Source organism: Theropithecus gelada, chromosome 17 (assembly GCF_003255815.1).
Source record: "Theropithecus gelada isolate Dixy chromosome 17, Tgel_1.0, whole genome shotgun sequence".
NCBI classification, from domain to species: domain Eukaryota; kingdom Metazoa; phylum Chordata; class Mammalia; order Primates; family Cercopithecidae; genus Theropithecus; species Theropithecus gelada.
This window is the reverse complement of record NC_037685.1, coordinates 73,909,438-73,923,682: the sequence shown is the minus strand read 5'-3', so window position 1 is coordinate 73,923,682 and position 14,245 is coordinate 73,909,438. Positions and strand designations below refer to the sequence as shown.

The window sequence follows — 14,245 nt, the reverse complement described above, 5'->3', positions numbered from 1 at the left end:
CTTGTGAGCCACCAATAAACAAACTGGGTAAAACTACCAGCTCTCTGTTGAAGCTTGGAGTGGCAGTCTCTTTACTTGCAGGTCCCTTTTGATCACGGTCATAAAGATTGGGAGCCATGTGACCCACCTGTAAGTTTCCTTTTGGTTCCACTGGGATTGGAAGGGTATCTATGGGCAAATGGATGATGGCTTTCCCCCAGATGAGTCACAGGCTTCCATCAGTTAAGGCACCTCTGGGAGCCATAACATCTCAAACTCAGCCCCTGGTATAAAGAAGAAGGAATCTCTGGATTCTATGGGTCATTCCATAGCTCTCACCAGGCCCCGAGAGGAGCAGAGTTTAATGTTGGTTCTCTGCCTAGACTTCCCGGGAGAATCCTCAGCTACCCGAGGCACCTCTAGGTGGCCAGTTATTCTTCCCTAACTATTCTTTACTTCAGAGAGGAAGTTGTTCTGAAATCCCTTCTCAGTATCTTCTTTTCCTTTCTGAATCTACTCTTACAATTCCAGTTTTTTATCTCATAATAAATATGAAGAACCCTAGGCTGAGTTTTTTCCCAAGAATATGATAATGATGATGATGACACCATGAGGATAACAATATCTACAACCACTTATTGGAAACCTATTAAATAGCAGGCACTGTGCTATATACTATCTATACACTGCTTAATTTAGCCCCCTCAAAAATCTTATAGCAAAGTTTCATCTTTCTTTATAATTGAAAAAATTGAGGCTTAGAGAGTGAGTAACTTGCCTATGGATTATGTCGTTAGTAAGCAGCAGTGTTAGTATTTTACCCTTGTAAGAGACTTCCCTTTTTATTACCCTTATACTTTCAAATGAAAATCACGTGCATATGTTCTGATAAAGAATTATCTATTTTTGTACTTATTTTTGAAATAATCCTTACAAAGTTATTCAAAATAAATCACATTTAGTATTATATTTAACTAATCATTTAAAGACTCCCTGTCTCCACCCAAATCTCATCTTGAATTGTAACTCCAACAATTCTTACATGTTGTGGGAGGAACCCAGTGGGAGATAATTGAATCATGGGACTGGGTCTTTCCCGTGCTGTTCTTGTGATAGTGAATAAGTCTCATGAGATCTGACAGTTTTAAAAACGGGAGTTTTCCTGCATAAGCTGTCTCTCTATGCCTGCTGCCATCCATGTAAGACATGACTTGCTGCTTCTTGCCTTTCACCATGATTGTGGGAAGGCCTCTCCAGTCATGTGGAACCGTAAGTCCATTAAACCTCTTTTTCTTTCAGTCTTGGGTATGTCTTTATCAGCAGCATGAAAATGGACTAATACAGTAAATTGGTACCAGTAGATACCTGAAAATGTGGAAACAACTTTGGAACTGGGTAACAGGCAGAGGTTGGAACAGTTTGGAGGGTTCAGAAGAAGACAGGAAAATGTGGGAAAGTTTGGAACTTCTTAGAGACTTGTTGAATGGCTTTGCCCAAAATGCTGATAGTGATGTGGACAATAAAGTCCATACTGAGGTGGTTTCAGATGGAAATGAGGATCTTGTTGGGAACTGGAGCAAAGGTGACTCTCATTATGTTTTAGCAAAGAGACTGGTGGCATTTTGCCCCTGCCCTAGAGATTTGTGGAACTTTGAACTTGAGAAAGATGATTTAGGGAATCTGGTGGAAGAAATTTCTAAGCAGTAAAACATTCAAAAGATGACTTGGGTGCTGTTAAAGGCATTCAGTTTTATAAGGGAAGCAGAGCATAAAAGTTTGGAAAATTTGCAGCCTGACAATGTGATAGAAAAGAAAATTCCATTTTCTGAGAAGAAATTCAAGCTGGCTGTGGAAATGTGCATAATGTTAATCCCCAAGACGATGGGGAAAATGTCCTCAGGGCATGTCAGAGGTCTTCACAGCAGCCCCTCCCATCACAGGCCCAGAGGCCTAGGAGGAAAAAGTGGTTTTGTGGGCCGGGCCAGGGTCCCCATGCTGTGTGCAGCCTAGGGACTTGGTGCCCTACGTCCCAGCCACTAGAGCCATGGCTGAAAGGGGCGAATGTAGAGCTTGGGTTGTGGTTTCAGAGGGTGCAAGCCTTGGCAGCTTCCACATGATATTAAGCCTGCTAGTCCACAGAAGTCAAGAATTGGGGTTTGGGAACCTCTGCCTAGATTTCAGAAGATGTATGGAAATGCCTGGATGTCCAGGCAAAAGTTTGCTGCAGGGGCAGGGCTCTCATGGAGACCCTCTGCTAGGGCAGTGCAGAAGGGAAGTCTGGGGTTGGAGCCCCCACACAGAGTCCCTACAGGGGCACTGCCTAGTGGAGTGGGCACTGTGAGAAGACGGCCACTGTCCTCCAGACCCCAGAATGGTAGATCCACTGACAGCTTGCACCATGCAACTGGAAAAGCCACAGACTCTCAATGCCAGCCTGTGAAAGCAGCTGGGAGAGAGGCTGTACCCTGCAAAACCACAGGGCTGGAGCTGCCCAAGACCATGGAAACCCACCTCTTGCATCAATGTGACCTGGACATGAGACACAGACTCAAAAGAGATCATTTTGGAGCTTTAAGATTTGACTGCCCCGCTGGATTTCGGGTTTGCATGGAGTCTGTAGCCCTTTTGTTTGGGCCAATTTCTCCCAGTTGGAATAGCTGTATTTAACCAATACCTGTACCCTCATTGTATCTAGGAAGTAAATAACTTGTTTTTGATTCTACAAGCTCATAGGTGGAAGGGACTCGCTTGGATTGTGGACTCTTAAGTTAATGCTGACATGAGTTAAGATTTTGGGGGACTGTTGGGAAGGCATGATTGGTTTTGAAATGTGAGGACATGAGATTTGGAGGGACCAGGGGCAGAATGATATGGTTTGACTGTGTCCTCACCCAAATCTCATCTTGAATTCCCACATGTTGTGGGAGTGACCCAGTGGGAGGTAATTGACTCATGGGACTGGGTCTTTCCTGTGCTGTTCTTGTGATAGTGAATAAGTCTCACAATATCTGACAGTTCTAAAAACAGGAGTTTCCCCTGCACAAGCTCTCTCTTCTCTTTGCCTGCTGCCATACGTGTAAGATGGGACTTGCTCCTCCTTGCCTTCCACCATGTTTGTGAGTCCTGCCCAGCCATGTGGATCCATGAATCCATTAAACCTCTTTTCTTTCCCAGTCTTGGGTATGTCTTTATCAGCAGCATGAAAACTGCTATTATTTACCAGTTTTACAGACTCAAAGTCTAAAATGTAAAGATATTCTTGAAAATTTGTCATCCATTATTGCAAGACTTTTAATTTCTTTCCTGCCACTACTTAACTGTAGAAACTTGAGACAATTGTATGACATTTTTATAGGTCTCAGTCTCTCAACTGTGCCTTGAAAGAGTGGCTTAGATTATCTCTAGGCCTCCTTGAGATTAAAGATGTTTTTGCATTATTAAAAACATTATATAAGTCAAATGTTTTTTTTTTTGAAATGAAGTCTCGCTCTTGTCACCCAGGCTGGAGTGCAGTGGCACGATCTTGGTTCACTGCAAGCTCCGCCTCCTGGGTTCAAGCAATTCTCCTGCCTCAACCTCCCAAGTAGCTGGGATTACAGGCGCCTGTTTTGTAAACTCTTTATTTAAGTAAAATTGCCCCATTTTAAAATCAAATTGTCATTTAAAAAAAATTTACGTGGTTTGCTTTAAACAAGATACAAATTTTCTTACATAGATAAAGGTAGATTTCAGATGTTAGGAAAAATATGTGTGGCAGACACTATTAGCTGTTTTCCTTCTGTCTGTCCATTTCCTCTCAATCTCATTAATAGACACTAATTTAGTTCAGCATGGCCATGTGCCCAGCTGAAAATTATAGCTTCATCATCACACATCAGAAAGATGAGCACGTGGCACAGTCCTGGCCAGTGAAATATAAAGTGACAGCTTCTGGGAAGTGTTTGCTTTCCTGATTTAAATACCACCCCTTCCTCCCTACCCGCTGTTCCTTCTTCCTCCCTGGGCAAATGACTTAGGGGACCAGCTGCCATCTTATAACAAAGCAGACAAAAGCTACACGCTAAGAATGGCAAAGCAGAAAGAAGACCTTGATGGTATCGTTGACAGTCTGGGTAGTCTAATTCTAGATTTTTCTGTCATGATTGAATAAACTGCCGTATTTTCTGTTACCAGTAGGGGTTTTGTTACCAATATGTTTGTAACTGATTCAGCAGGTATTGATTTTAGTCCCCAACAGTAGAGTGAGATAAAAGCACATTTTCCTTTTTGTTCTCAATCAAATTTAATCTTTCTGACTGTCCACATATTTGGTTGGTGGGACATACATCCTCTGTCATTTCTGTGTTTTTCTGTCTTCTCAAGATTTCTAGATTTGGGGCTGGGGGGGTTGCTTAAAAACACAAAAATAGGGCTGGGTGTGGTGGCTCATGCCTGTAATCCCAGCACTTTGGGAAGCCGAGGCGAGCGGATCACCTGAGGTCGTGAGTTCAAGACCAGCCTGACCAACATGGTGAAACCGTGTCTCTACTAAAAATACAAAAATTAGCTGGGTGTGGTGGTGCACACCTGTAGTCCCAGCTACTCGGGAGGCTGAGGCAGGAGAGTTACTTGAACCTGGGAGGCGAAGGTTGCAGTGAGCGAGATCATGTCATTGCACTCCAGCCTGGGCAACAAGAGTGAAACTCTGTCTCAAAACAAACAAACAAACAAAAATGGAGAAAATGCCAGATACTTGGTTCACGGTGGCTGCACTCACTCAGCATTTATTTACGAATTTTCCGGGGACAGTGTAAAGGATGGGAATACACAATGAAAACACCTTTAGCTGCAGGTGTGTAGTCAAGGCTTGGTCCTCTGGCTTTGGCTGGGCTGCAGACAAACTCAGACACGCCCCACCAGGGCCATCTGCTCCATCAACTACAAACCTGCCCCTGGAATTCTAGGCCTCTGGGTTCCTAACCAGAGTCCCAGGTTCAGGTATCCTGTCGTCTCCCATCTGGGTACTACTTGGTCTCTCCTACTAGTGGAAACCTGCAAAATTCCAATCTACTCTTGGTCTTAGGACCCTTAACTTTCCCTGGGGTCCAGGAACATCTGCTTTATCTACTTCGAACAGCCCCTAACAGTCCCTGCAACTCCTCCCTTTAAGAAGGGATCTGTCTTACTTTTCAAGATCACAGCCAGTACTTTTATGCTATCTCAGTTATACAGATGAGAAAACTGAGGCATAGAGACCAAGGGTAAAGTCACCCAACTAGTAAGTAGCAGAGACAGGATTTGGGTGCACATGGCCTGGCTCCAGACCCAGTTGCTAACCACTGTATCGTGCTACTCTCTACCTGCAACACGAAAGCTCCTCACTTTCTGTTTGGGGATGGGTAAACACATCGCAACTCATAAAGATACAGTGCTGACCTTTTCCTGGGTGAGATGTGGGAAGGGGTGTTAACTCCCAGTTGGTATTTTCCTTGATAGCTCCCTGTGTTTTGTATCCAATGAAGAAAAATACGTTGCTTTTAAACAATGCGCTAACTTAAGCTTCCTATGTCTCAGTTTTCGCCTATTAAATGGGGGACAGTCATTTCTATTACGACTTTGCCTCTGTATTTTACCTTATCAAGATTCAGTGACAGGAAAAATAAGGTGTTAACTAAGAAGGTTTTTGAAATCTTCAGGGGAAAAAATGTGGTATTTTAACAAGAAAATGGATACAACATCTGATAATGTAACTGGTAAAATGAATTTTAACTTTGGTGTCCCTAGACGCTCCCTATTTAGTTCTTAGTAAAATATATTTCAATCTAGAAGAAAATAGGGACCCTGCCAACTAGTATTAATGCTTGCTTGCCTATTAATTGAAGCACACTTTCGGAAAATGTTGTATGTATCTGGGGAAATAGAATGTATTCGGCATAAGAATAAATCTTTTTTTGAGAGAGCTAGACCTAGAGATTTTCTCACTTTTCTGTCATTCCGCAATCTTTCTGGTTTATCAGCTCCTTTTTCTCTGCTAAGCAGTGACGGTAATGCATACAGTTGCCTTTTTCAGTAAATCATCCTTTTATAATTTGGCTTTCTTTCAATCTTGGATTCCCATCAGAAGGGTTTTACCTCAAGGCATATTGCAACCAATTTCTCCCATAATTAATACCATATCTACCTCAGAGTCCATTTTAATTCCCAGATGAAAATTGATGAGGCAGCCAACCACAAATAAGGATCATGTAGCATTGATTAAACTATCAGACTAGTTTCCAGGCTATCATGTTACAGTGCCAAATCATAACCAGAGGGTGAGTTTTCTGGTCTTTTGCAATGTATATTGCTCATAGTAAGTGTCCATAAATTGCTATTAGCAGATGAAGAGAAGCATTTTATATGGCCCCTATCAAATTCTACCAGACAGACTAATGATTAAAGAGGTTTGTGTTACAGGAACCAAGACTGCATAGCACATGAAAGAAAATTGTATCTAGACTTGATAAAAATGAGCTACAAACTGCTACAAAAATCACCAGGACAAGAAAAACTGACTTAGGTGTTTTTTTTGTTTTTTTTGGTTTTTTTTTGTTTTGTTTTTTTTGAGACGGAGTCTCGCTCTGTCGCCCAGGCTGGAGCCGGATCTCTGCTCACTGCAAGCTCTGCCTCCTGGGTTTACGCCATTCTCCTGCCTCAGCCTCCCAAGTAGCTGGGACTACAGGCGCCCGCCACTTCGCCCAGCTAGTTTTTTGTATTTTTTAGTAGAGACGGGGTTTCACTTTGTTAGCCAGGATGGTCTCGATCTCCTGACCTCGTGATCCGCCCGTCTCGGCCTCCCAAAGTGCTGGGATTACAGGCTTGAGCCACCGCACCCGGCTGACTTAGGTGTTTTTATCCCATCCACATGGAGTGTGGATGGTTAAGTCAGGTAGCTGCATTTTACCTAGGAAGACCAAATTCTCTGTCCACCAGCCTTCAATTTCAGATTCCAGCATGAGAGTTGAATTGGAGGTGGATATGAGTGGCAGTTATTCACCAGTCAGTAGCAAGAATCCATTCCTTCATCCCATTCATTCATTCACTCACTCACTTAATATTTATTTACCTATTTTCCAGGTGCTGTGTGAAGAATGGAAACATGCAGCAATAAAGACGCCAGTCCTGGTGAACCTGATGCCCAATGGCTGGTGTGGCGGCGGACAGATAAGTAAACAGATCATTCTATACACGGTAGTCAACATAATCTGATAGAGGTAAGCATGAGGTACTAGTCAAGTATGCAAGTATCTGTGCATGAGATGCTAGTCAAGTATTCGTGTGTGCATGTGTGAAGCCTTCCTGGAAGAGATCACTGAAACTCTAGGAGTAGGTAGCCAGGTTAAGAAGGCGGGAAGAGCGGGATATTTGAGGCAGTGGAAGCAATTTGAGCAATGTGTGGAGTGGAGACAGAACCTGACTGTTTGAGAAGTTTGGAAGGTTAATCATAGCTAGAACAGGGTATTGGAAGAGTTTTGTAGAGGAAAAGATGAGTAGACGGAGGCTGCCAGATGTTCTCTCCCAAAATATTTGACCATCATCAGTATGAGCAGGGCAGATATTAGTGTGATTATGAAAACATATATGTGTGTGTGTGTGTGTGTGTATATATGTATGTATGTATATTTAAATGCATTACGTATTTCAATCAGTGATACGTGTTTTTCTAGGTATCTTTTTGGCATATTTTTAAGAAAGACATTTTGAAAATTAAATGTAGGCATGAACCCTTCACCACACCCAAAGAACCATTCTTGACACTCAAGCAGAACATTTTATGCCCCAGTTTGAATTATCTGACTTTGGTTTCTCTCACTGATACCTGTAGCCCCTCCAAAGTAGTGGTAGACAGAGCCGAGACAAGAAATTTAACAGCTTTTTCCTGTTGTAGAAAAATCTGCATTTAAAACATACTGACTTACTGAATTAAAGTAAGTCATTCCGCGTCTTAAAGACTCAGTCACACATCCAATTTTCCAGTGGCCTATGGCCACTGAGTGTCACAGAGTGTGGAAGGCTGTAAGGGGCCAGTCCAGAGGAGGGACCACAGGGCCTGATTGTCCAGTATCAATTGATATCCACAAAAGAATGCTAGCTCAAAAAAATAAATTGAAAAAAAAAAACCCAGCAACACAGTGAACAGGTGGCTTAGTATGAGGCTGTGCTTGCACTTTTTAATGAGCTGATTTGTTTCCAAAATTCGTTTTAGGTAATGTATTAGTCTGTTCTCACACTGCTGTAAAGAACTACCCAAGACTGGGTAATTTATAAAGCAAAAAGGTTTGATTGACTCACAGTTCCACAGGCTGTACAGGAGGCATGGCTGGGGAAGCCTCAGGAAATTTACAGTCATGGCAGAAGGCCAGCACATCTCACATGGCAGGAGCAGGAGGAAGAGAGAGCAGGAGGAGGTGCTGCACATTTCAAAAAGCCAGATCTCATGAGAACTCACTCATTATCATGAGAACAGCAAAGGGGAAGTCCGCCCCCATGATCCAGTCACCTCCCACCAGGCCCCTCCTCCAACACTGGGATTACAATTTGACATGTGATTTGGGTGGGGACACAGGGTCAAACCATATCAGGTAACAAAACTTCCAGTCTCAAAAATGATAAGTCAATTTTACTGCTATTATAATTCTTAAAACTGTTGTTGATGATGATAATTGTCAGGCCTCTGAGCCCAAGCCAAGCCATCACATCCCCTGTGACTTGCACCTATACGCCCAGATGGCCTGAAGTAACTGAAGAATCACAAAAGAAGTGCAAATGCCCTGCCCCGCCTAACTGATGACATTCCACCACAAAAGAAGTGAAAATGGCCGGTCCTTGCCTTAAGCGATGACATTATCTTGTGAAATTCGTTTTCCTGGCTCATCCTGGCTCAAAAACCTCCCACACTGAGCACCTTGTGACCCCTGCTCCTGCCCGCCAGAGAACAACCCCCCTTTGACTGTAATTTTCCTTTACCTACCCAAATCCTATAAAACAGCCCCACCCTTATCTCCCTTCGCTGACTCTCTTTTCAGACTCAGCCTGCCTGCACCCAGGTGGTTAAAAAGCTTTATTGCTCACACAAAGCCTGTTTGGTGGTCTCTTCACACGGATGCGCATGTCATTTTCGCATGTCAATGATGATGATAGCAGTTATTTGGACAGTAACATGCCCAAGACAAATCCAAGAGAGGAACACAAGCAAAATCAAATGGAGAGGTTTGACTTTGCCCAAGTTCTTCTCAACTAGAAATTTCTAAAGGTGTTTTGTGTGGAATGCTGTGCTATGTGAAGTTTTCAGCTATTCAACCGCAAGGACATCAAGCTATTGGAAGAGATTCAAAGAAGGACAATCAAACTTGGATGGAGCTGACTTACAGAAATGGGCTAACCTCCAGAAAGAAATGCCATTGAATCCAGAGAGAGGTGCGTTGAATCAGCCCTTGCTGACCAAGCCTCTTCACTGTACTGCTCAGACCTCTCCATCCTGGTGGCAAGGGCTTAGGCCATTATTCATGGTCTGACTGCTCTTGACATGGCCATCTTGCCTTTGAAAAAGGATAGACACAGAGCATGTTCAGACAGAGCCATACTGTGTGATTTCTTCAAAGAGAGCTTAACTGCAGGTTTGTCAAGGACTCCTCTTGCTCCTTCCTTCCAATTTAGTCCTTAAATGTGGTCCAATTACAACAGGAGGAAAGTCTCACAATCTAGAATATTGGGGGTTTTATCACTATTCATTTTATTCCAAATTTGTTATACCTGAAATTGCTAATTTAAAAAAATGAATTTAGGGCTGAGGTGGGAGGATCATTTGAGGCCAGGAGTTCAAGACCAGTCTGGACATCATAGTGAGACCCTGTCCCTAAAAACACTGAAAAGACAGTTAGCTGGGTATGGTGGCAGGTGTCTGTAGTCCCAGCTACTCAGGAGGCTGAGGGAGGAGGATAACTTGAGCCCAGGAGTTGGAGACTGCAGTGAGCTATAATCATGCCTCTGCACTCCAGCCTGGGTGACAGAGCAAGACCCTGTGTCTAAAACAAATATATTTAATTGAAAATAATCATGTAATAATCCTGCTTTGACTAAGACAATGGAACTATGACTTTTTAAAAAAAGTATTTTAGCACCATATTGTCTTTCAGAATTTGGATTAATAAATGACGTAACTGCTTCAGGGCAACAGACCCTCACTGCAGCTTCTTAGCCCAGGAAGCAGCAAGGTCAGTACAAGGAGAGCCACAGGCCTGGGGAGATGCATGCCTTCCTTCCTGGCCAGCTGGATCTCACTACTTAGCCCAGATCGCCTGCAAGAAGGACAAAGTCAAGCACTTCACAACCCTGTCAGTTGCAGTCCTGAAGAAGGTGGCCAGGAGCTCTAGAAGGATTCAAAGCCCCAGGGATTTTTGGTTTTCATGTATACACTTCTCTTTACATATGTGTTCCTCGACATTCAATCAGCCTTGCAGGTTTGTTCCCGCTCCTAGCATTCAGAAACACTTGAGAGCAGGGTGGGTCAAAGCTGCCCACCACATACACACACAGCAGAGTGAAAGAAACTGCTCTGTAGGACAGCTCCAGGCTCACGGCCACCCTTCCTCACATGCATGCCTCCTCCTCTTCCACCAAACCACAACAGACTCCTTCATGTAGCATTTATGCCCTCCTCTCGTGGCCTCCACCTGCCATCCCACACCGATCCCTCTTTATGTCCCCACAGGTACCCAGGAGTCTCCCCTAACTAAATTCCCTACTGCTTCTCCAAATCACCCCAATCCTACTTCCCACTGAAACTAACAAGAAGGGAAGGGAGGTGTTAACAAATGAAGTCTTTGAAGGAAGTCACCCCAAGAATCTGGGCCTACTAGTCATTCCCTAAGGCTCAGCTCTTGGCATTTGCTTCCTTCCCTGGGCCATTGTTTTCAGACTGCCAAGAAATTTCACCCTAGTCCCATTTTGGAGAGCACGTGTAGGTACAGTGCTGGGTAAAGACCCTGACATCAGGTCCTGGTCCCTGGCCCAGAGCAGGGGATAGGAAGGGAACCCCCACTCACTGTGTGCTCCCTCGTTGACACCTCAAAGGAATTCCAGGAAGGGTGCTTTAGTGACCCTTTGGCTTACAGAGTTTGACCCGCCCAAGGCCACCCAGAGAATGAAGGGTGGGGCTGAGATCACATCTGGGCCTACCTGGCTTCCAAGCCTTTTGCTGTTTTCATTATTCCACATTTCTTTCCAAGGATACAGAAAGTAGGGATAGGGAGTGCTATGGAAACAAGCAAAAGCCTTATCTGTACTTAGTATCCAAAAAATACTGTACCTTCTCTGACCCCTGCTTTATTTATTTGTTTATTTTTAGGGAGGATATAATAGCCAGAAAAATAAGCAAACAGAAGATTCCAGGTTCTACTTTATGCCAATTTTTCTTAACTATCTCAGTCACTAGAAAAAGATCTATTTGAAAATCTTTCTCTGAGCAGTTTCTGTCTTGGGCCCCATTGTTTAAGGAGCCTGTTGGATTTTTAAATTTATTAGTGTTTCCATACTTCATTCATTGGCATATATGTATATTCTCTATACTTTACAATTACAAGTAAACTCTTGATAATAAAAAGTAACTGTCATTCCGTGGAGCTCTTTAGCGCACCCAACGATAATTTCAGGGGGCAATTGACAGTCTAAGTCCTTGCTTTCTCTCATTTTAAAGGGGAACCAAGTCAAGTTAGAGTGAATTTGTTCAAATGTGGGTAAGATTCAACAGACACTTCAGCTGCCCAGGGTACTTTTCCATGTCTCTCCAACGAACCCCACCCAAATAGCTTAGGATTGGCATTTTCTGTGAGCACAGGGATAGAGAATGAGAACGGAGTCAGGTCCTCAGATATTCGAGGTTAGAATTCCATCTTAACCTTGCCCATGATGCCCTATGTGGAGAGGTGCTACAGCGGAGATCACTTGAGAATCATCCTGTGGCTCACACTGCCATAATTAGTTATCTGTTCAGCACCTCTTAACTAATCAGAACAATGGCACATACAGAAGTAAAAGGAGATGAGACGAGACAAGAATACAGCAATTGAATAATAAAATGGGTGAATCTGTTAGCAGAGCAAAAGACACACAGTCATAGGTTGGCAAAGGTTATAATTTTTGTTTTTTATTTATTTTTTAAATGGAGCAAGACAGTCTTGCTCTGTCACCCAGGCATAAGTGCAGTGGCATGATTTCTGCTCACTGCAACCTCCGCCTCCTGGGTTCAAGCAATTCTCATGCTTCAACCTCCTCAGTAGTTGGGATTACAGGCATGCACAACCACGCCTGGCTAATTTTTGAATTTTTAGTAGAGACAGGGTTTCACGATGTTGACCGGCCTGGTCTCAAACTCCTGACCTCAAGTGATCCACCCACCTCGACCTCCAAAAGTGCTGGGATTACAGGCATGAGCCACCGCACCTGGCTACTTTATTATTAAGCCCTGTCAGCACCCACAAAGAGAAGTACTGGAATGGCATAGACAGTGGAGACAGTGACAAAGAGCAAGGTTAAGGCTGGAGTTATGTGGACAAAGAAAATGGAATGAGGCCAAGCAATTGGGGATAAAGAATAAAAAGCAGAACCAGTGACAGCAGGGAGCAGAGATCAGAAGGAACAAGAAGATATCTGGAAGAATGCAACCAAACAAGAAAAAGAATGAATTGTATGTGAACATTGAATTTAGGGGCAAGCTGACTGTCTTAGCCAGTTCAGGCTGCTGTAAAAAAAACACCATAAACTGGGTAGCTTTTAAAACAGAAATGTATCGCTCACAGTTCTGGGGGCTGGGAAGTTTAAGATGAAGCTACCAGCACATTCAGCATCTGTTGAAGACCTGGTTCACTGATGGCGCCTTCTAACTGTGTCCTCACATAGTGAAAGGGGGTGAATGAACTCCACTGGACCTCTTTTATAAGGACAATAATCCCACTCATGAGGGCTCATAATCTCATCACCTCCCCCAAAGCCCTATCTCCTAATACCATCGCTTGGGGGTTGAGGATTTCAACATATGAATTTTGGGAAGGACACGAACATTTAGACCATAGCACCAGCTTACAAATCTCAATGGCTCCTGAGGTTGACATCATGGGATTATAGAAAAGTACCATAACTGAGGCTTAGCATGATGAGGCTGAGTCATAAAGAGCATTTTAAGTCATGAATGTATTATATATGGAAGACCACAGAGATGTGTCATAAGTTTTAGATGGATTTTGGTACAGTATAGTTGAAATTTAGATTTTATCAGTAAAAGTCTAAGCATTGAGCTATTTGCAAGGATAACCAGCCTCCAACCATCCCAGATAACTAAAGGATAGTCAAAAGATCACTATCCAAAGTCTATTGTTGTTTCCAAAGGCACAGAGATGTAAAAGTGGGACCACCTTAAGAGAAAGACATAGATTCCTATTACTGGATCAGAGGGTCCATGGGGAGGGGTGGAGGTGGTGTGGAATTGCAAAGCTCTGGAGACACTGAATGCATTGAAACAAAAGTGTGTCATGAGCTACTTATGTTTTAGAAATACAATACTGACAGGATACTATAGGAGATTGCATTGGTAGAAAAATTGGCAACAGGGCCAAGACTAAGTTAAGGCAAGTGAGGTACTCATCTCTGATGTAAAATTTAAGGAAGTGCCAAAACCCCAAGTTATTAATATTAAATACTATTTTAATGCAATATTTTTAGAAATAAAAATGTGTGCACAAATACATGATGAACAAAATATCAAAAAATTTTTTTAGTAAAATATCAAAAATTTAAATCAAGACAGACTCAGCAGTGACAAAGGCAATATCCAGGAGAGGGTGGATGACCCACAGAGATGTTTAGGAGGAAGGATTAAGTAACTGATCAAATGTTGCCGAAACAGTGAAACCAGGGAGTCATGGGAGTGAAGGACAAAGCCCAAGTTTACGACTTAGGGGGACCTGCCAGTCACAAGCATAGGGCAGTCAGAGAAGAGGTAGGTTTAGAGGAGGATGCAGGTGAGATCTGCCGTGAGTTTTGTCACATTTGAGGTGTGCATGGGATATCAAAGGGGAGGGGAGAAAATCTAGCCAGTGACTGGGAATATGGACCTAGCACTCAGTAGAGAAGTCTGGGCTGGCTATGGAGGGTGGGACTTTCTCACATGTAGGTGCTGCTGGGAGCCGTGTGTGAGCCTGACCAAAGAGCGGGTGTATACAGAGAAAAGACAACGCTACCAAACACAATAAAA

The 14,245-nt window shown here is 43.2% G+C and overlaps 1 long non-coding RNA gene across 1 annotated transcript; it reads left to right on the top strand.

Annotated features, from left to right (window-relative positions):
* The first annotated feature begins 9,446 nt into the window (after nucleotides 1-9,446).
* On the top strand, nucleotides 9,447-11,609 carry LOC112611172. Its single transcript, XR_003116558.1, has 3 exons — nucleotides 9,447-9,614; nucleotides 10,134-10,457; nucleotides 11,345-11,609. It is a non-coding gene; the product is annotated as an uncharacterized LOC112611172 (long non-coding RNA).
* Nucleotides 11,610-14,245: the final 2,636 nt, after the last annotated feature.